At 49.4% G+C, this 21467-nt stretch overlaps 1 protein-coding gene across 14 annotated transcripts in view; it reads left to right on the top strand.

Annotated features, from left to right (window-relative positions):
- The window catches only part of GRB10 (growth factor receptor bound protein 10), a 223642-nt gene that overhangs the window by 30196 nt on the left and 171979 nt on the right, over positions 1-21467 (top strand). For all 14 annotated transcript variants that reach the window (XR_015163032.1, XR_015163033.1, XM_086398021.1 and 11 more), the window contains exon 2: positions 9117-9285. The gene's annotated coding sequence lies outside the window, so the exon portion shown is untranslated. The remainder of the gene's footprint in view (positions 1-9116; positions 9286-21467) is intronic.

Here is a 21467-nt window from a genome sequence, read left to right as displayed (position 1 = left end):
TCAGCTGTGGCTTGTGGATGGAACACCAGGGGTAGCTGGGCACGCTGGTGATATTCTCTGGCTACTCGAGGGCTGAGCGGCCCGGCCAGCAGGGACTTGGTGAGCCACTGATAGGACTGAGCAGGGATGAAGAGGACTGTCACATGGAGACAAAGCCATTGCAGGTTCATGCTGTTAGATCTTATGAGAGAAACAGCAGTGGAGGAAGTGGTTAAGTATGGTAGTCTCCAGTGTGCCTCCATGCTGGGTCTGTGCACAGCCCTGCTAGACCTGCCCTCCATGTGCAACAGCACGTCTCAGACCTGCGGGCCATCGTGTTCTCAGCGCTTCTGCCTCGGGTAATCCTCTGTGTCTGTCATTCTTCCTCAAATGTTGATTTCTGTCTGAGCTGAGGACCAGCTTGTCATACTTTATCCTGCTGCTGCTAAGTCGCTTCAGTCATGTCCGACTCTGTGCGACCCCATAGACGGCAGCCCACCAGGCTCCCCCGTCCCTGGGATTCTCCAGGCAAGAACACTGGAGTGGGTTGCCATTTCCTTCTCCAATGCATGAAAGTGAAAAGTGAAAGTGAAGTCACTCAGTCATGTCCGACTCCTAGCGACCCCATGGACTGCAGCCCACCAGGCTCCTCCATCCATGGGATTTTCCAGGCAAGAGTACTGGAGTGGGGTGCCATTGCCTTCTAGAAACCTAGAACCCACAGTCATGACTCCTCAACGGTCCCGAGGAAGAAAAGATGTGTTTCTCTTTGAAACCTAAAGTGTGAAGCTGAGGGGGTGGTGGACTTCGGGGTACTCCCTGTGCACTAGCGCATGCTGGTAACGGGGTATTTGCAGAGTGGCAATAAAGCCTCTGAACAAGATCGACTCCATTTCCTGTCGGTTTATCTGGTGAGGAGGGGAGAAGCCCTACCCAGCTGTTGGCTGATCCTCTTCCTGCAAAACTGTTGCTGCCTGAAGAGTAAACTGTGTGCTTTCTCCTCGAGGTACAGTGTCTTCATTTACTTTTCCTCATTCTTTTTTTTTTTTTTTAACCTCCAAAGAGAAGAAAGTACAAAAGAAAGGAAAAGAAAAGAAAATAGAGGCACATCCTTGGCATTTCTAGAAACAGCCTGTACAAAGGAGCCCTGAAATCATTTTCATGTGACCTCCCGGAAGCATTTAATGGCCTCATTGTTGGCGGGAGGGGGCAGCGAATTCTCTGGAATTCCTAGAATGGTCAGAGGCTGCTTGGGCAGAGGGAGGAGATGCTGGGGAGTCATCAGGATCCAGGGTGAGGGGTGGGGAGGCAGAGGAGCAGGCAGGACCACTGTTCTGAACCTTGATGACAGTTCTTCCTAGAAAGATAAATGATATTACATAATTGCCTAACTGTGAAAATTCCAGCCCCAAAGTCTGCAGAGTCGAGTCCCTTGCACTCTCTGTTCACCCCGCGGCCTCCCTCCCGTCAGAGATGCTCGGGGCTCTTCTGGGTCTTTTTCTCTGTGGAATTCCAGACAAGCTTGTACACTGTTGTCAGTTCCCCCTTTCTGCAAGAGTGTCACGTCAGTCCTTATCTCGCTTCCTCCTTCATCTTAGTCACCATTAGTCAAGAGCTCCCTTCGCCAGTTCTCTGAGAAGCGCTGTGGGAGTCGCGTCACGGCATCCTCGCATGAGGTCAGGACTGGGTCATCTCATCCCAGGACCGAGAAGCTGCGGCCTTGGAGGGAGCGGGCTGTTCGCTGGGGCTATTAACCCCACTTGGTGGGGTTTTCCCCACTGGATCCACCTGCCAGCCTGGAGAATCTCTGCACTGGAAGACCTGCCCAGGCTCCCATCGGGAGGTGTTTTCACCCTCTCAGCAAAGCCTTGCACCCTTGGCCCATGCTGGGAGCTGAGGGTGTTGCAGTGTCTGCTACAGGCCTGGGCCCTGGCTGTGGAGCAGCTCCTCGGTGGGGAAGCAGACATGGAGTCAGCAGCAAGAACGCAGCCGCAGTCCCCCTGGATGGGTCTGCAGGGCCTGCGGGATCCAAGCGGCGAGTAGGGCCAGAACGGGGCAGAGAGGATGCGTGCAGGGTGTCACCAAGCTGAACTCGGGTTTTCTCACAGGGGCACGGCAAAGCCCATCAGCTGACATGCGTTGTGGTGAAGGAAAGTGCAGTGTTTACTGCAGGTGGTAGACAAGGAGAAGGGGCAGTTCATGCTCAGAAGACCTGAAATCCACTATCCTTTCAGCAGATGGTTGTTAAAGGCAACATTTGGGGCGAGGGGGGCAGCTCCTGGACCTTCTGATTGGTTGGTGGTGAGGTGACAGGAATCTGAGTCATCAGCCTTCTGGTTCCAGCCAGTCTGGGGTCTACCCACTTGTAGTCAGTATGTAGTCAACCACCCTCCACCTGGGGAGCTGGGGTGTCTTAGTTCCGCAGCACAGCTCACAGATGAGCATCACGTTGTCATGATGCTCCCTTAAGGAGGAGCTGGGACCCTGCTTTATCCCTGAGCTTTTGTCATTAATTTCCTTGCTGGACATTAGTTTCCTTCCTTTCCTCTGTTTCTGCATTCCCTCGCTTCCCTAGTTAATAACTGCTTGAGTCTGCTCTTTGGAACTCAGGAAAAGCATAGGAAACGAAAGCCTTTTTGTACAAACAAGAAATAGGGATAAAGAGGGGCTTTGGTACCCGGTGGGGGGAGGCTCCCTAGGAACCCTCTCGGCTTCCATGCTCTCTTTTCTGTCAGTCCTCAATCCCCAGGGGACCAGGTGTGGGCCAAGAAAGGGAATAATGTTTTGGATGGAGAGGTTAATCATAACGTTGGTTTCAAGGAGAGGAGGAACAAAGAGGGGAGCATCCTGGACAGAGGACACAGAGGTCGCAGGAGAGGAGTGACAGGACTTAGGGGAGGCCAGGGGCCTGGAGGGTGAATCGGGCAGGTGGCTGTTTCCCAGGAGCTTGAAGGCAGGCGGGGCTGTTGGTGGGCGTTCCGTGTACCCCAAGGTGTATCCCAAGCGCTCAGCTGGCTTGTGAGGGGTGAAGGCGCAGCATGTGGAGGGAGCTGGGTCACGGTCAGAGGGGAGTGATGGCTGATGTTGGCAGCTGAAGGCAGTGGATAGATTTCAGATGCTTCTTCGGCCAAAATTAAGTGGCCTTGTGGGTTGCACGGGCAGGAGGTCAGGGAGGCCACAGGCAGCCCCTGGGTTTCTGCCACGCGTACCTGCTGGGAGCCACTGCTGGGAGCTGAAGGGGGAGGTGGTGGTGAGTAGGTGTATCTGGGTTGCTCCAGCTTTCCGGTGTTCCTGGGTGTGGCAGTAATCGCTCTTTGTGTGTGTGTCTGCACGCTCAGGTGACAATAAGTTACAAAAAGTGAGATTCCTGCTTCTAACACTGACGTTTGGGAGATGCTCGGCTGCCCAGAGCCTGTTCAGGAGCCCCGCCTATGGCTTAGGAGAGCCCCCTTGCTCCAAGGCCACCCCAACTCCCAGGGGTCATGTCAGTTTTTAAAATGTTCAGCAGTCAGATGTGTCAAAATGTATAGCTCATTCATTGCTGCTGTAGTGTGTTTCCATGGTTACTTGGGAAGTTGAGTGTGTTTCGTGTGTGTGTGACGAATTGTTTGCTTCTGTCCTCTCCCTGTTTTTGCACTGGGCTGCTCATCCCATGTTATTTTAATAAATGAGAGATTTACTGAGTGCAGATTGCTGCCTGTGTTCATGGTAGTTTCTCTTGAGGCTTTTTGCTTCCCTCTGGACTTTGCACAGATGGTCTTTGGCTGTAGATGAGTTGGTTTCTCCTTCCTTGCCTCCTGGTGAAGAACTTGAGTCTGGTATGTTTTTTTTGTTTTTTGTTTTTTATTTTTATTTTATATTGGAGTATAGTTGATTAACAATGTTGTTAGTTTCAGGTATATAGCAAAGTGATTCAGTTAACCATACACATGTATCCATTCTTTTTCAGGTTCTTTTTTTCATTTAGGTTGTTAGAGAATATTGAGCAAAATTCCCTGTGCTATACAGTAGGTCCTGTCGATTCTTTTATGTATAGTAGGGTGTATATGTCAATCCCAAACTCCTAATTTATCCCTCCTCCCACGCTTACCTCCTGGTAACCGTAAGTCTGTTCTCTATGTTTGTGAGTCTTTTCTGTTGTGTCATTTTTTTTAGATTGCACATGTAAGTGATACCATATGATATTTGTCTTTTTCTGACTTCACCTACTATGATACTCTCTGTCTGGGTTCATCCAGGTTGCTGCAAATGGCACTGTTTCACTTTTGGTGGCTGAGTACTATTCCATTGTATATATGTACCACATCTTCTTTATCCATGCCTCTGTCAGTGGACAATTGGGTGGCTTCCGTGGCTTGGCTGTTGTGAATCGTGCTGCTGTGAATGTTGGGGTGCCTGTGTCCTTTGTAACTGTGGTTTTCTCCAGATGGTCTGTATATCTTTTGGTGCCTCTTGTGTCGGCCACCTGCCTGCAGGAGGTGTCTGGTAGGTACCTGTTATAAGGTTAAGAAGGCTCCTTATTTTATGCCCATCACTGAAATCTTAATTCCTGCAAGCAGGAGGTGTCCCCTTCCCTATCCTCTATGCTTTGAATTTCAGGCTCTTCTTTATGGCTACTTTCTATTTCTCTAAAAGAGAAAAGATAAACTACGCTCCAAACAATGTAATTGAAAGAAAAAAAAATGAAGAACAACTTTACAAATAAGTGCAAAGGTTGTCTATTTTCTTCTTATGCAAATGATAGTTTATCAGCAAAATACTAAAGCAGGTAGGCAGATTCAAACATCTATGGATTTGAATCTCACCTCTTCCATTTCTTAGCTGTGCGAGCTCGACAGCTACTATATTGCCTCCCAGGCTTGGTTTCTCCACCTATAAAATGGGGTCATAATTCTACCTCAAGAATTGATGATATTTCATTATTCTTAATTAAGAACTACTCATTTGTATCTTTGGAGAAGGAAATGGCAACTCACTCCAGTGTTCTTGCCTGGAGAATCCCAGAGACGGTGGAGCCTGGTGGGCTGCCGTCTATGGGGTCGCACAGGGTTGGACATGACTGAAGTGACTTAGCAGCATTTGTGTCTTATTATGAGTCTCATGTCGTTTTACTCCTTTTAATCTTCGAAAACAGTTGTAAAGCAGTTGGCGAGGTGTCTGACACAAGACGTTGTCACTCAAGGTGGTCATGGCCACGTCTGGATCATCATGGTGTCATCTTTATCTTGCGCAGCATCATCGGAAGAGTCAGGGAAGAGGGGACTCAGGGCTTCCCATCCCATGGGTCCTGTGTGCTCGTTGTGGGAGCTTGGCGATTCGGACACAGTCTCCTGTTAGGATAGTTTGTGCTGCTGTAATGAAATGGTAACATTCATATTTGTAAGCCCAGCCCTTCTGGTGGTACTAGAAGGATTTCTACACAGCATCACCCTGTTTTAATGACTTTTGCTTTACAGTGTCGCAAAGAGTCGGACATGACTGAGCGACTTCACTGCACTTTACAGCGTCTTCTGTGATGAGAACGTTGTTCTCTTAATGCTTTATGCTGGACAGTCTTACCTTTTATTGTATTTTGTCAGTTTTCATGAGATACTGCTTTTCATTGACAAAATTAATTTTAATTTTTAAGTTCATTATTTGAAGACGATGGAAACCTTTGTGACGGTTAGTCTTCCCGTTTAGGAACTTAATGTTTCCAGACAGCTAGGCCTTTTATCTCTCTCATGGAAGGGTGGTGATAGTGTTTGTTTTGCTGGGCTGGTCGTAGTGCTGAACTAGCACAGGCGTGTATGCGTGCCAGCTGTGGAGAGTGGCTATTTTCAGTCTATCTTCTAGTCACTTACATGCGTGTCTGTGTGTCCTGCCCCTCGCTGCCCTGTGGACTCTGGGTCCATTTTGGGGAGAAGAGTCCTGCCTGTTCCAGGGAGGCAGTCCCCTCATCCCACTGCACTTCTGTCCTGTTTGGCCTTGGACAGGCTTCCTTTGGACAGCCCATCTTCAGACGTGCTTGGTGTCCCCCAGAAGCCCCATGGTGAGGATTGGTAGTATCCTTGGTTCCGCTTGACCCTGAACTTGAGAACCAGATAGGGTCTGGACCCGTTCATAGGCCTTGGGTAAGTTTGCATGATGGCATTTAGTTGGGAAGCTCCTTCTGGGGTGCGAATGCCCTGTCCTGGGCCGTGCTCTGCGTCCTGGGGAGCTCGGGCTGTGTGCTGGTGGACGGGCCACCGTGGGAAGGCCCTTCCCAGACTGGGTCAGTGTCACTGCCCTTGTTCCCAGACCTTTTCTTCGTGTGTGTGGTTTCAAAGCATGATGTTGGCATTTGAATGGGAGCGATCCTGGGTTTGAACTTCGTGTGTTGCCAGCATCCTTATCCTCACGTTCTAGCATCTCTGCCCTGGAAGTAGCTGTAGCATCACTGGAATGCAGGTCCCGTCTAGGTGCATCCGATGGCAATGGGGGACAGTGAGGGTCCTCAGCTTTAACTGTGTTCCTTTTCAGCTGTCCAAAGGTTCTGGCGATAGCATCCCGAGATTTTTATCATCACTTAGAAAACGTTGCCTTATCTTCAATTCCATTTCATTCATATATTTCTCAGTTTGTCTTCTAAGCGCCTTCTTACGCCATGAAAACAGAGGGGCCTCTGAGGTCAGTACAATCCTGAGTTTAATTTTTTTGATGAAAGGTATTTTGTCCCCTCTCGAGAAGCCCCAGCCTTCATTCCAAACTGGCCGAACAGCCTCATCGTGAAGCTTGGGATTTGTTGAGTGTCTAAATAGTGACTGTTATGACTCTAAATATTTAGTGTGAGAAAGCTAGACAGAAGGAAAACTTTATATTAACTCAGGAATTTCTGGAAGGGATCAGAGGCACTCAACAGAAATCAAGAGGTCCTTTGTTTCTGAAACATTTTGGAAGTAAGTGAAGACATTTCTTTTTCGCCCAAGTTTGTATATTCTTGAAGATTTCAAGTTTTTGTCATGTCTGCCTGTGGAACCACCCAATTGGTGATCAGCACCCAGAGAGTTCCATCTCTTCTGTGGGTCTGGGTGCAGCTGGTCCGGTTCCTACAGGAAGCCTGTGGGGGTCCAGGTGATGGGGCCCTGGAAATAGCAGCTCTGCCTTTCTTCCTGAGGAGGGTGCTGTATCTTAGTACCTCTTTTCAGCTCATCAGGTTCAAAAATCATGTCTTTGTTTTATCTGCTGTAGTTACATATCCACTTTCTTAAAGATAGATGAAAATGCTTGAAGTGCTGAACAGCTTGACAGGCAACTATGTCATTTAAAAAAAAATTTTAGTATAAAAAGTAAATCTCCTGAATGTATATTGTCAGCTGAAGGTCACAGGCATGAAAGATGCATTTGGAATTGGTCCTGGGGCTTTTGGATGATGTCCAAGGAAAGATTTTTCCTCTGGAAATGAGGGGAGACCTCTCAGGATGTGAGGGTTAGAGGTGATGATGGGCATGTGATACTCTGTTGTCGTATGACCTGGTGCCCTTGCCAACTTGGCAGCCAGTTGTTGTTCAAAGACCCTCATGCCTGTGTGACCATTCGCCTTTTTATTTCTTTTTAAGATTTTTAAACTTGGAGTCAACTTAGCTACTGGAACTTAGAGTTGTTCCACTCGACATAAACATTATAACACTTTTCAGGCTTACACATTCTTTGAGGATGAAAGCAGGCACCTTTCATCAAATGCCTTTGCATGCATGGGTAATATTCAGCTTTGAGCAGTCAGAGAGTCCTATATCAGGGGTCTCTCCCCTTTTGATCCTAGAAGTTCAGTGTCCCCTCTAAACACCAGCAGCCTTTGCAGCTTGCAGGTGGCCGCTGTGTTCAGCATCTGACAGCAGGGGACTTGCTTGCTGTGTCCGAGCTCATAACTAGCGTTTGTCTAACATTTACTGTGTGTTTTATCCTAAGTCTTTACATGCGTTTGCTCACTTCATGCTCATAGAAGCTCTGGAGGGAGATGTTATCTTCATATTGATTTTGCTATGGGGGGCACTGAGGCTCAGAGAGTGGGGTGATCTGCCCACAGGTCACCAACTGAGAGGGAGTGGGGTCAGGAGGTGGCAGATGTTGTCCAGCTCCCGCACCAGATTCTTAGCCTGAGTGCCCAGACGGACCTTCTTCTGTAGCTTTCTAAGTCCTCAACCTTGGCCTCTCCCACGTCAGGTTGGAGGCAGGGCAGGCTTTGTTTCCACCATTGAGTGGTCAGGGTAAGCTAGTTCCACATCCCTGGGTGATGTGTCCTCCACCCAAGGACACCGTGTCACAGACACACGGGCACAGCGGTGCTCGGGACTTTTGTCCACGGAACCTTTGCTCTCTGCTGATCTCTCTGAGTCATCGAGTGAGTGTGTTTCTTCTGGACTTGGGGAGATTTTGTGGCATTGAGTATCAGGTGCTAGGGTCCTCTGGGAGGCAGCTCTCTCTCCCCTCTGCCGAGGGGAACACACAGAGCTCTCTTGGTGGCTAGACGTTCCCCTCTGGCAGGGGGAACCTTTGTCTCTGTCCCCCTCACCCCCGACTCTGGAGCAGTGTCTTGGCCCTCACAGTAGAAGTGAGAGCATTGAATCAGGAGAAGTAGCCAGGATTCCCACTCCCCCCGTGGCACACGCATGGGCCCTGCACAGGGCCTCTCAGGCACTGGGCACAATGGCCAGAACATGGTCTCAGATGAGGATGGTCCCCAGGGGGTGGGATGAGGGCTGTAGCCTGGGAGGACCTGGGAAGGATGTGGGCTGTGATCTAGGTGCCAGGGATGCCTTACAGGTATAGACTTGGCCTTGCAAGAGAGCAGAGGCCTGCCCAGTCCTTACCTGCCTGCTGTTTTTGGGGGGGTGGGGGAAGCACTCGGGCAGTGACCTGGGACCAGCAGCTTCCCAAGGCATTTCTGGTGTCTGTGGGCCTTTGTCCCTGTGGTCAGCACCATGGCGACTAGAAACCCGCTGCTTGTGGACTCCTTTCGAAGAGTCTGTCTTTTAAACAGTCTCTTTGAAAAGAAGGAAAAAAAAAACACATCTGTTTGTTTAAAAAATTGTTTTAAAACTTGTATTCTTGGGTGCAGGGTATAAAATTCACACTTGTGCAAATTTAGCATGTTCAATGGAGGCCTCCTTGCCTTTCAGCTTCGGAGCTGGGCAGCATGCTGAGCCTGAAGAGGGGGCTACAGGGGGCAGTGGCCCGTGACCGTGACCTGTGACCGTGACCTGTGACCGTGACCAGCCGCTACTTCTAGGTGCCTCGTTCCAGCCAGGTGGCCGCCAGACACCCAGAGCCCCAGCAAGCCCCCGACAGGTAAGCTCTGTTTGGTTACTTTGCAGGACGTGGGTCTGTTCACTGTTGATGAAAGGGAGAATAGTAAATGCATCTTATTGCAAATCACCAAGTGTGAGCAGAAACGTCCCACTGGGCCCTTCCTTCCAGGGTTTCTGCAGGGAGCCCCACCTGTTCGGTGGCCTCCCCCCATCCCCATCTTTGAGCTGAGGTGGGTGGGAGGGGAGATCACAAGGAGCTTGGTCCAGGCCCTGCAGCCCACCCTTTCAGCCACCTTTCCTGCTGCTCACCCACTCCAGTCCTTGCTTTCTGTGCAGTGAGTGCTGATCTGCACGTGTGCTCAGCTGCTCAGTCGTGTCTGAATCTTTTCCACCTCGGGGACTGTAACCTGCCGGGTTCCTCTGTCCATGGCATTTTCAGGCAAGAGTACTGGAGAAGGCTGTTTCCTTCTCCAGGGGATCTCCCCAACCCAGGGATTGAACCTGTGTCTCCTGCATTGGCAGACAGATTCTTTACCACGGAGCCACTTGGGAAGGCCTGAGTGCTGATATGCTCCCAGGTTATTCTGAGATTCTCATGGCAAGCCCTCAAGAGTTGGCAGCTGTTCGTTTTAGAGCCGAGGTGGAGGGCCCTGCTCAGGCCCTGTTTTCTCCCCTCTGCTGGGGGTCTGCCCACCTGTACCACTGCAACTGGGGGCGTTTGTGCCATGACGGTCCGGGGTGGGTGCGCCGTGACGGCCCAGGGCAGGTGTGCTATGACGGCCCGGGGCAGGTGCTGGCCCCTTGCACCTCACTGCCTCCTGAGGAGGCTGACGCGGCGATGGACCTTCTCTCTCACCCTGGCTGGCCTGGCTACGGATTCTTACCATGCTGTTGGTATGTCTGAGGTGTCTGGTAGAGCAGAGGCTGGATGGCCTTCCTGCACGTGCGTCTTCTGGAGCCTTTGCTCTGAAAGAGTAGTGGGTAGTGGAGACTGTATCAGTCAGCTCAGCCGCTGGAATAAATGCCACATTCCGGCTGGCAATCTTGGAGGCCAGAAGTACAAGATCAAGGTGTGGGCAAGCTAACCTCTCCTGAGGCCTGTCTCCGGGTGTGTAGACAGCCGTATTCTCCCTGTGACCTCACAGGCTGTGTTTCTACGTCCTCTTCTTGGAAGGATACCAGTCATATATGGGATGAGGCCTCCAGGAAGTCCTCATTTTATCTGCATTATGTCTTTAAAGCACAGTCACATTCTGAGATCCTGGAGGTTAGGGCTTAACCATGGCTGTTTTGAATTTATCCCCTAACAGCGGGGAACACCCCCCAGGCCAAGTGGCTGAAGAGGGACTGGGGTTTAGGGCCCACCGTCCTCTGTAGGAAGGGTATACTCTGTCCACTTGCGTCCTTCCTGCTTCCCAGCTCATTTCTCCACCTCTCCTTTCTGTTGCCTCCTTGCTGACCTTGTACTTCCCCTGCAGGTTTCCTCTGTGGTCCATAGAGCAAAGAAGGGTTCTTAATCTTTTGGGTTCATTCAGTAGATGCTTACCGAGTGTCTTCCTTATCTTAGAGGCTAACTTGGTACATATTCTGTTCTGAGTTCAACAAGTGCACGTGTGACGTTTTCATGTTTCCCTCTGATTAGTGGGCAGGACGGTTGATGTTTCCTGCAGTGTGATGTTCTTCCCTGGATGTCAGTGAGGCTTCTTGCACTTTCCTGAACCTTCGTGGCCCTCGTGGTGGGAAGATTGTGCCCTTAGACAGACTCCTTTCTGTGACATGGGACCTTTATCCTCTCCTCCCAGCAGAGGTGTATGAAGATCACAGAAGCACCTTGTCTCCTGGGCGAATAAATTATAGTGAAAATACACACTTTGTGGCTGATGACAGCGCCACCTCTGGAGTCCGAGGCTTCGGGCACAGGCCCAGGTGTCGGGGGCTCGCCTTGTCCCTGTGTAGACTGTGTGGGATGCTCTGGGGCCTGGGCCACATGACGCACTCAGGCTGGTCCCCTGCTCTTTGGTCCTGCCTCCCCTTCACCTGTAGCCCTTCCGAATTGTCCTGAGATGCCTGGAAGATGGGGACCGTGTTTGTTTCTGCCGAGCCTTCATAGTATAACAGACACATCTGAAAAAGGCGAGAAAACACCCTTGAGCCTCCCGAGTCCCCACTTCTCAGCGCACCTGACCAGCCTGCACCGCCTGTCCTCCTTCTGGTCAGATTGGTCAAACACAAAAGGCTTAAACCTGTGGGTTCTGACAGCCGGGCCGGGCACCTCTTGGCACAGACACAGCATTGAAATGAAGCCTTGTTTAACAGTTAATCCTCCTGTTTGGGCTCAAAATCTAATTATCCACGCAGCTTAGGCAGTGGGTCCACTGGTGCGGAAGGCACAGCTTGGGATCCATCCCACCGACCCCCGAGGGTGGGGAGCTGTGTCTGTGACTGCCCAGCCCTGGTCTCCAGAGGTTCAGCAGGTACAGTGATTAAAGGGTGGCCCCAGAGAGTGTCCTGTGGGGACTTTCCAAAACGTTTTCAGCCCCAGAACCCTTCCTTGACCGGGACTCTTGCTCAGATGCCCTGTCCCAGCACCACTGTGGAACCCACAGCTGAGACAGGGCCTGGAGCCCCCACTGACCCGGAGGGGCAGGGCTGTGGGAGCCTCTGTTGCTTCTCTGTGTCCCTGTGACCATTCTTGTGATGGGCTTCAGCAGGGATGAGCCAGGGTGGAAAGCCTTTGGCTTTCTAAAGCTGGTTTGTGGTATTCCGTGGCTGCATACTGCACCCTTCGCCCTGGCCAGTTCCTGAAATGCATGCTGGTGAGATGTGCAGGGATTCGGGGGTGCACAGGTCCATGGACTCCACGCTCAGACCGTTACAGCAGGCTCTGTGGACTATGCATGCCCGCCAGGGTGCAGGGTGGGGGTCCTTGGCATCCTTGATGAGCCTCTGTAGTACAGGGAACACATTTGACCCACGTTAAGCTCACCTGAGCACATTAAATAGCATGCTTGATTGAAACCGTCAATAAATCCGTTCTTACTTTCCTGACTTTGATCTACTTATTCTGTAAGTTCCTGGTGAGCGGCCATGTGATACCAGGTCTGCCTTGGTGCTGGGGGTGCCTTGTCTGCAGGCATGAAACGCACTTGAGGAGCGTGATTCCGTTGAGCACTCTTCTTCTGTTGGATCTGTGGGTTGGGTGGAACCCAGCCCTGGAGTTCCAGAAAGATGTTATATCACAAAATAAGAGGGTCTGAGGGGGCCCAGTGGGAGGGCAGTTAGGGAAATGGTTATTGTCACCTCAGGCTTCTTTATACAGTGGCTCCCACCAGGGCACTCAGCCCAAACCTGGGTGAACCCAGTATGGAAATCATGGATTTGTGGGTGGTAAAGTGGGGTGGGATGGATAGGATGGCAGCAGAGTTTACTGGATCTCAGGAGACCTGTTTGATTTGGGGTCATGGTGATGAGAGAGATAAAGGTGCAGATGACTTCTATCATCCGATTTCTGTCTTCCCACTCCAGATCCCAAAGAGGCCTCTGAGTGCTTCTCTCCACCTCGCCATCCTCGGGTCCCGTGTTTTGGCTGCTTGTTTTGTTGTTGCTGGATAGCTTTTAACTCACTTGGGTCAGAGCATCGTGTCCCCAGGCTCAGTGTCCCTGCCGTGGCCCCACTGATGGCCCAGCCTCTGGCAAGCGCCCCTACCCCCGCCATGGCCCATAGAGGCTGTCCTGCCCCTGCAGGGTGGCTGGTGGGAGAGCGCCTCTCTCACTGGCTTGTTTGCCCTTGAGGTACGGGCAGAGAAGAGCTCATTATTGCTGTTGCAGTTATTTTAACTTATGTAGCAAGACAGGGCTTGGCTAAGGGTAGAGACCATTTCTCTGCCTAGTTGCATGGATCAGTCACTCCTTCCCATTTACAGTATCGTTTGAACCAAAGTGTCCTCAGAATCTCACTAAAGATGGAACAGCTTCTGCCTTCCTCTCTTCGAGGGCAGAAGATCACAGCATGTGCCCAGCTGTTTGGTCCTCACGTCAGCTCGCCGTGAACAGGTCTCTCAGACGCCCGCGTGCATTGACGCGTGCCTTCTTTCCTTCCTTCCTGTGCATCCTCTCGTCTCTCGGTTTCTGGATCACCTGCTCCCCTGACTTCTGTGTCTGCTTCCTGTTTCCCCTCCCTCACTTCCCCTGTTCACTGTGTCTGCTGCCATCTCGGCACTCAGGGCATCCTTATTGTTTGGGCTGACTGCACCCTCCTGCAGAGCTCCCATGTGGTTTTATTCCTGCGTCATTTTGGGTACTTTGCCCCTCCTGCCCTGAGCTGGTGATGTTGCCTGTGCCTGTCGCTATCACTGGGTTAAACCCAGAAGCAAGGTGAGCAACCCTGAGCAAGGCCCAGTGACCTCACACATGGCAGGATCTCAGTAAATGTCTAATTAACTCTGTTGGGTTCAGATATGTTGGAGCTGTATCTTAGCAAATTATTCTCTGATGAAAAGAAACCCAAAAGTCACTAAGATTGAAGGAAGAGAAATGCCGAGAGGCTGTCATGCAGAGTGAAGCAAGAAAAACAAATGCTGTATATTAACACACATATGTGGAATTTAGAAAAATGGTGCAGAGGAAGCTATTTGCAAAGCAGAAGAAGAGACTCACGAAAACGAACAAACATATGGACACCAAGGGGGACAGCGGGGTGGTCTGGATTGGAAGATTGGATTGACATATATACACTACTGTGTATAAAATAGGTAACTAATGAGACCCTATTGAACAGCATAGGGAACTCAACTCAGTGCTGTGTGGTGACCTAAATGAAAACCAGAAAAGAGGAGATATATGTGTACGCATGGCTGGGTCACTTTGCCGTACAGGAGAAACTAACACAACGTTATAAAGCAGCTATATTCCAATAATAATTTTTTTTTAAAAAGGAAGAGAAATGTTTTCCCCTGCTTAGGAGTCCCTTGGAGGTGTCGCTTTTCAGCTTGCATTTGTTTGAGAGGGTTTGCAGTTCTTGTGGAAGCGTGTTTGTGACTGCTGTGCTGAGGCTTTGGACATGGGTCTCCCAGGGCTGCCTTTGTCAACTGTCCTTGCTCAGTCCAGTTGCATCATCCTGGTTCTTGGGACACAGGTGGGTTTCAGCTGTGTTTTGGACACCTTGGGTTTGTGCCAGGAGACTCTGGATCCTGTTTAACCTTCTCGGTAGGGAGTTTCACTGTTGAAGTGTAGACACAGGCCTTGTGGGGTGGACATCGGCAGCCTTGGGGTCTGTGATTCTGCTGGGTTCACCACTCCGCTCATATGGTCAGTGTGGGTGAGTGCAGCTCCTCTTCAGTCTCTCTCACACCTTCCTGCAGCACTGCCTCCCCTGGCCCCCTGGGAGCAGGGCCACGAGCTCAGCTTTCTCACTGTGGAGTGGGATGGATCTCCCACTGGCCCCTGTGGACTGGGATGTGGGGGACGGGGCAAATGCCAGTTCACCCCTCCTCTCACCTCCTGACCCTCTCCTGACGCCATCAGGGATGGAGGCAAAGCTGCCCTGCCCCTGCAGGGGAGCTGGGTGTCCACTTCCTCCAGGTGGGAGGGAGAAGACCAGCTCTTCTTGGCAGCCAGCACAGTGTTAGGGTGCTCTGAGCCTGAGCACCAGCTACCCACAGGCTAGGGCCCAAGGTGGTGGGAAGTCAGGTGAAACCTGACACCTGGGTGGGTGGGAACATTTCACCACTGGCCTTTCTTGGGTAGGGTGGGTGTCCCTGGAAAGGCTCTGGTTCTGTTGGGGTAGGGTGGGGATCACTGGGAAGGCTCTGGCTCTGTTGGGTAGGGTGGGGATCACGGGAAGGCTCTGGCTCTCTTGGATAGGGTGGGGATCACTGGGAAGGCTGTGGCTCTCTTGGATAGGGTGGGGATCACTGGGAAGGCTGTAGTTCTATTGGGTAGGGTGGGAATCACTGGGACAGCTGTGGTTCTGTTGGGTAGGGTGGGGATCACTGGGAAGGCTCTAGTTCTGTTGGGTAGGGTGGAGATCACTGGCAAAGCTCTGGCTCTGTTGGGTAAGGTGAGATCACTGGGAAGGCTCTAGTTCTGTTGGGTAGGGTGGGGATCACTGAGAAGGCTGTGGTTCTGTTGGGTAGGGTGGGGATCACTGGGAAAGCTCTGGCTCTGTTGGGTAAGGTGAGATCACTGGGAAGGCTCTAGTTCTGTTGGGTAGGGTGGGGATCACTGAGAAGGCTCTGGTTCTTTTGGGGTAGGGTGGGGATCACTGGGAAGGCTGTGGCTCTCTTGCATAGGGTGGGGATCACTGGGAAGGCTCGGGCTCTTTTGGCTCTTTGGTGGTAGGAACAGACAGTGTTAGAGCTTTTCTTTTCTTTAATATTTATAAATATATTCTTTTTCGTGTCCTTTTGCACTATAGTTTATCCCAGGAGATTGAATATAGTTCCCTATCTAGACAGAGATGACAAGAGTGAATGTCGACATTCTAGGAATCAGCGAACTGAGATGGACTGGAATGGGTGAATTTAACTCAGATGACCATTATATCTACTACTGCGGGCAGGAATCCCTCAGAAGAAATGGAGTGGCCATCGTCATCAATGAAAGAGTCCGAAATGCAGTACTTGGATGCAATCTCAAAAATGACAGAATGATCTCTGTTCATTTCCAGGGCAAACCATTCAGTATCACAGTAATCCAAGTCTATGCCCCAACCAGTAACACTGAAGAAGCTGAAGTTGAATGGTTCTATGAAGACCTACAAGACCTTTTAGAACTAACACCCAAAAAAGATGTCCTTTTCATTATAGGGGACTGGAATGCAAAAGTAGGAAGTCAAGAAACACCTGGAGTAACAGGCAAATTTGGCCTTGGAATATGGAATGAAGCAGGGCGAAGACTAATAGAGTTTTGCCAAGAAAATGCACTGGTCATAACAAACACCCTCTTCCAACAACACAAGAGAAGACTCTATACATGGACATCACGAGATGGTCAACACCGAAATCTGATTGATTATATTCTTTGCAGCCAAAGATGGAGAAGCTCTATACAGTCAGCAAAAATAAGACCAGGAGCTGACTGTGGCTCAGACCATGAACTGCTTATTGCCAAATTCAGACTTAAATTGAAGAAAGTAGGGAAAACCACTAGACCATTCAGGTATGACCTAAATCAAATCCCTTATGATTATACAGTGGAAGTGAGATATAGATTTAAGGGCCTAGATCTGATAGATAGAGTGCCTGATGAACTATGGAATGAGGTTCGTGACATTGTACAGGAGACAGGGATCAAGACCATTCCCATGGAAAAGAAATGCAAAAAAGCAAAATGGCTGTCTGGGGAGGCCTTACAAATAGCTGTGAAAAGAAGAGAAGCAAAAAGCAAAGGAGAAAAGGAAAGATATAAGCATCTGAATGCAGAGTTCCAAAGAATAGCAAGAAGAGATAAGAAAGCCTTCTTCAGCGATCAATGCAAAGAAATAGAGGAAAACAACAGAATGGGAAAGACTAGGGATCTCTTCAAGAAAATCAGAGATACCAAAGGAACATTTCATGCAAAGATGGGCTCGATAAAGGACAGAAATGGTATGGACCTCACAGAAGCAGAAGATATTAAGAAGAGGTGGCAAGAATACACAGAAGAACTGTACAAAAAAGATCTTCATGACCCAGATAATCACAATGGTGTGATCACTGACCTAGAGCCAGACATCCTGGAATGTGAAGTCAAGTGGGCCTTAGAAAGCATCACTATGAACAAAGCTAGTGGAGGTGGTGGAATTCCAGTTGAGCTATTCCAAATCCTAAAAGATGATGCTGTGAAAGTGCTGCACTCAATATACCAGCAAATTTGGAAAACTCAGCAGTGGCCACAGGACTGGAAAAGGTCAGTTTTCATTCCAATCCCAAAGAAAGGCAATGCCAAAGAATGCTCAAACTACTGCACAATTGCACTCATCTCACACGCTAGTAAAGTAATGCTCAAAAGTCTCCAAGCCAGGTTTCAGCAATATGTGAACCGTGAACTTCCTGATGTTCAAGCTGGTTTTAGAAAAGGCAGAGGAACCAGAGATCAAATTGCCAACATCTGCTGGATCATGGAAAAAGCAAGAGAGTTCCAGAAAAACATCTATTTCTGCTTTATTGACGATGCCAAAGCCTTTGACTGTGTGGATCACAGTAAACTGTGGAAAATTCTGAAAGAGATGGAAAAAGCAGAGCACCTGATCTGCCTCTTGAGAAATTTGTATGCAGGTCAGGAAACAACAGTTAGAACTGGACATGGAACAACAGACTGGTTCAAAATAGGAAAAGGAGTTCATCAAGGCTGTATATTGTCACCCTGTTTATTTAACTTATATGCAGAGTACATCATGAGAAACGCTGCACTGGAAGAAGCACAAGCTGGAATCAAGATTGCCGGGAGAAATATCAATAACCTCAGGTATGCAGATGACACCACCCTTATGGCAGAAAGTGAAGAGGAACTCAAAAGCCTCTTGATGAAAGTGAAAGTGGAGAGTGAAAAAGTTGGCTTAAAGCCCAACATTCAGAAAACGAAGATCATGGCATCCGGTCCCATGACTTCATGGGAAATAGATGGGGAAACAGTGTCAGACTTTATTTTTTTGGGCTCCAAAATCACTGCAGATGATGACTGCAGCCATGACATTAAAAGACGCTTACTCCTTGGAAGGAAAGTTAAGACCAACCTAGATAGCATATTCAAAAGCAGAGACGTTACTTTGCCAACAAAGGTTTGTCTAGTCAAGGCTATGGTTTTTCCTGTGGTCATGTATGGCTGTGAGAGTTGGACTGTGAAGAAGGCTGAGCGCCGAAGAATTGATGCTTTTGAACTGTGGTGTTGGAGAAGACTCTTGAGAGTCCCTTGGACTGCAAGGAGATCCAACCAGTCCATTCTGAAGGAGATCAGCCCTGGGATTTCTTTGGAAGGAATGATGCTGAAGCTGAAAGTCCAGTACTTTGGCCACCTCATGCGAAGAGTTGACTCATTGGAAAAGACTCTGATGCTTGGAGGGATTGGGGGCAAGAGGAGAAGGGGATGACAGAGGATGAGATGGCTGGATGGCATCAGTGACTTGATGGACATGAGTCTCAGTGAACTCTGGGAGTTGGTGATGGACAGGGAGGCCTGGCGTGCTGCAATTCATGGTGTCGCAAAGAGTCGGACATGACTGAGCGACTGATCTGATCTGATCTGATCTAGACAGTAGGACCCTATTATTGCTCCATCCTGTGGATAAGCAACAGGGAATGGTGGTGACTGAGGATGAGATGGCAGCATGGCATCACTGACTCAATGGACACGAGTTTTAGCAAACTCTGGGAGATGGCAAAGGACAGCAAAGCCTGGTGTGCCAGTTCTTGGGGTCACAAAGAGTCAGACATGACTGAACAACAGTAATAGATAAGTTTGCATGTGTTAATCCCAAACTCCCAGTCCTTCCCCCCTCCCCCTGCTCCTTGGCAACCACAGGTCTGTTAGAGCTCTGTGTCCATGAATTTGTCTCTGTCTCATAAATACATTCATTTGTGTCATATTTTAGATTCCATGAGTAAGTGATATCATAAGATCCTTGTCTTTCTGACTTCATCCTTTCAGTATGAGCGTCTCCAGGTCCATCCATGTGCCTGCACGTGGCAGTCTTTCATTCTTTTTTAGGACTGAATAGGCATTATTTCTTTTTTGTTGTTTCTTTCAAATTTTAACTTTTTATTGACATACAGTTGATGTGCAATATTATGTGTTACAAGTACACAGTATAGTGATTCACAATTTTTAAGTTATACTCTACAGTTATTATAAAGTATTGACTATGTTCCCCGTATTGTACAGTGTATCCTTGTAGCTTATTTTTTATTTTTTAATTTTTATTAGAGTATAGTTGCTTTGCACTGCTCTGTCAGTTTCTGCTGCACAACCAGGCGAACCAGCTACCCATATACCCCCTCTTTTTTTCTTAAAGCTTCGTGCTTATAAGCAGTGACAATCAAGGTCAAAGTTAAATGTGGACAAAGTGCACTGCAGGCGTACAGTTGGCAGGTTACTTAAGATAAGTCATAGGATCTGAACCCAGCATTCTCAGCTCAGACTCGACCCCTCTGTGACGCCACCAGTGTCCCAGGACGTGGTGAAGGGATGCCTAGCTCGGCCTGCATCCAGGGTATGACAGCCATGCAGAGCCTGTGCTCCTCGGGGGAGGAGGTGCAGAGACCAGATAGCGGTGACACCCCAAACGGTGACTGTAATAAGTGCGTGTGTGCGTGTGTGGGGGGCCTCTAGTAAGTAGTTCTGTGGATTAAATTATCGATATTCACGACAGCCCTCTGAAGTGAATATAAACTCTCCCCATTTTACAGAGAGGGCACCAAGGCACCAGTAAGTTAGATATAGCTCATTCATTGCCTTTGTTCACTGATCCCGTATCGCTAATGTTTATTTGTGGGGCTTCAGTGGTGGCCCAGTGGTTAATCCTCTGTGCTTCCAGTGCCAGGGGTGTAGGTTTGACTCCTAGCTGGGGAACTAAGATCGCACATGCTGCATGGTGTGGCAAACATAAATAAGTAAATGAAAAGTTAATGTTGCAATTGATGAACATAAAGTAATAACTATAAAAAAGTTTATTCATAACCACAAACCAATACAGTGGATGAGTTTGCATTTTCTAGAGCGTCAGATAAAGCTGCCTGATTTATTTTGTCTGGCCTCTTGCCCTCGGCATCATTATTTTGAGATGCATCTGTGTTGTAGCAAGAACTTCTTCCTTTTTTGTTGCTGAGTAGCATTCCTTTGCGGAGAAGGTGATGGCACCCCACTCCAGTACTCTTGCCTGGAAAATCCCATGGACGGAGGAGCAGTCCATGGGGTCGTGAAGAGTCAGACACAACTGAGCGACTTCACTTTCACTTTTCACTTTCATGCATTGGTGAAGGAAATGGCAACCCACTCCAGTGTTCTTGCCTGAAGAATCCCAGGGACGGGGGAGCCTGGTGGGCTGCCGTCTCTGGGGTCGCACAGAGTCGGACACGACTGCAGCGACTTAGCAGCAGCAGCAGCAGCATTCCTTTGTGTGGATCCAGTGCAGCGAGTTTATCCATCCACCTGTGGGTAGTCATTTGGGCTGTTTCCAGGTTTTTGTGATTTCGATACAGCTGGCATTCTTTACTGCCTGGGTCCCTCTTTCGAGGAGTGCCCTGCCCTTCTGCCATCCTCCTTTCTGGACCTCATCTTCTCCTGCCCAAATCTGGAGTTTCTGGTTTGGGGCGTGGCTGCGGGTCTGCCAGTCAGCTCATCTGTTCTGGTCTGGGAGAGAGCAAGGGTAGGGCTGGTCAGGAAGATGATTTCCAAGGCCAGCCAATGCAGGGAACAAGGCCCCCAGGTAAAGAGGTCTGGACACATGTGGACCTCACCGCGCTAATTCTCTCCGAGTTGGATTATAGTGTCAGGGACCAGACCACTGTGGATGCTGTGAATCTGCCCTTATTTTGCTGCTTTTACTCATGTTGGGAATGGTTAGAGATGATTCCTGGGGGCATAGGGAACTCATTGTAGCTTTCTCCTCAGAGAGCTCAGACTGGTCTGGGAGGCCCCATCCTGGTTAGCAGTGAGTTATAACCAGACCCGGAGGTCCGCGCAGGCTAAATCTGCATTCTGGGGAGATCCATCATCTAAGGTGTTTGCTGTCTTTGTCTTCCTAGGATGGTGGTCAGCAAATTTAGACTGGGAGCTTTGTGATAGACTGGATCTTTGTGATAGAAAAACTTGCCCTTCTTGCCTTGCTATTGGGATGGACTTGGCTTCACATGTTGGGAAGTGGGCAGACCCTAAGCCTGAGATCTGCCCGTGTATTTCTTTCTTTTTTGTAAAAAAAAAAAAAAAAATATATATATATATATATATATATATATAAAATTTATTTAGCTGTGCCAGGCTGCCAGGCCTTGGTTGTGGTACACACGATCTTGGTTGTGTCTGGTGGGATCTTTCATTCAAGGCACGGGCTCTGTAGTTGAGTGGCGAGAGCCACAGAGTATGGGCTCGGTAATTGCAGCATGCAGGCTTAGTTGCTACATGGCCTGTGGGATCTTAGTTCCCTGGCCGGGGCTCGAACCCATGGCCCCTGCATTGCCAGGTGGATTCTCAACCACTGGACCACTGGGGAATTCACTATGTATGTACTTCTGCCTGCGGTTGGTTGTT

The sequence above is a fragment of the Bos grunniens genome, chromosome 4, assembly GCF_055505025.1.
Source record: "Bos grunniens cultivar Pamir isolate PY7600 chromosome 4, Bosgru_T2T1.0, whole genome shotgun sequence".
Taxonomy (NCBI): domain Eukaryota; kingdom Metazoa; phylum Chordata; class Mammalia; order Artiodactyla; family Bovidae; genus Bos; species Bos grunniens.
This window is presented reverse-complemented; position numbering and strand designations above follow the sequence as displayed.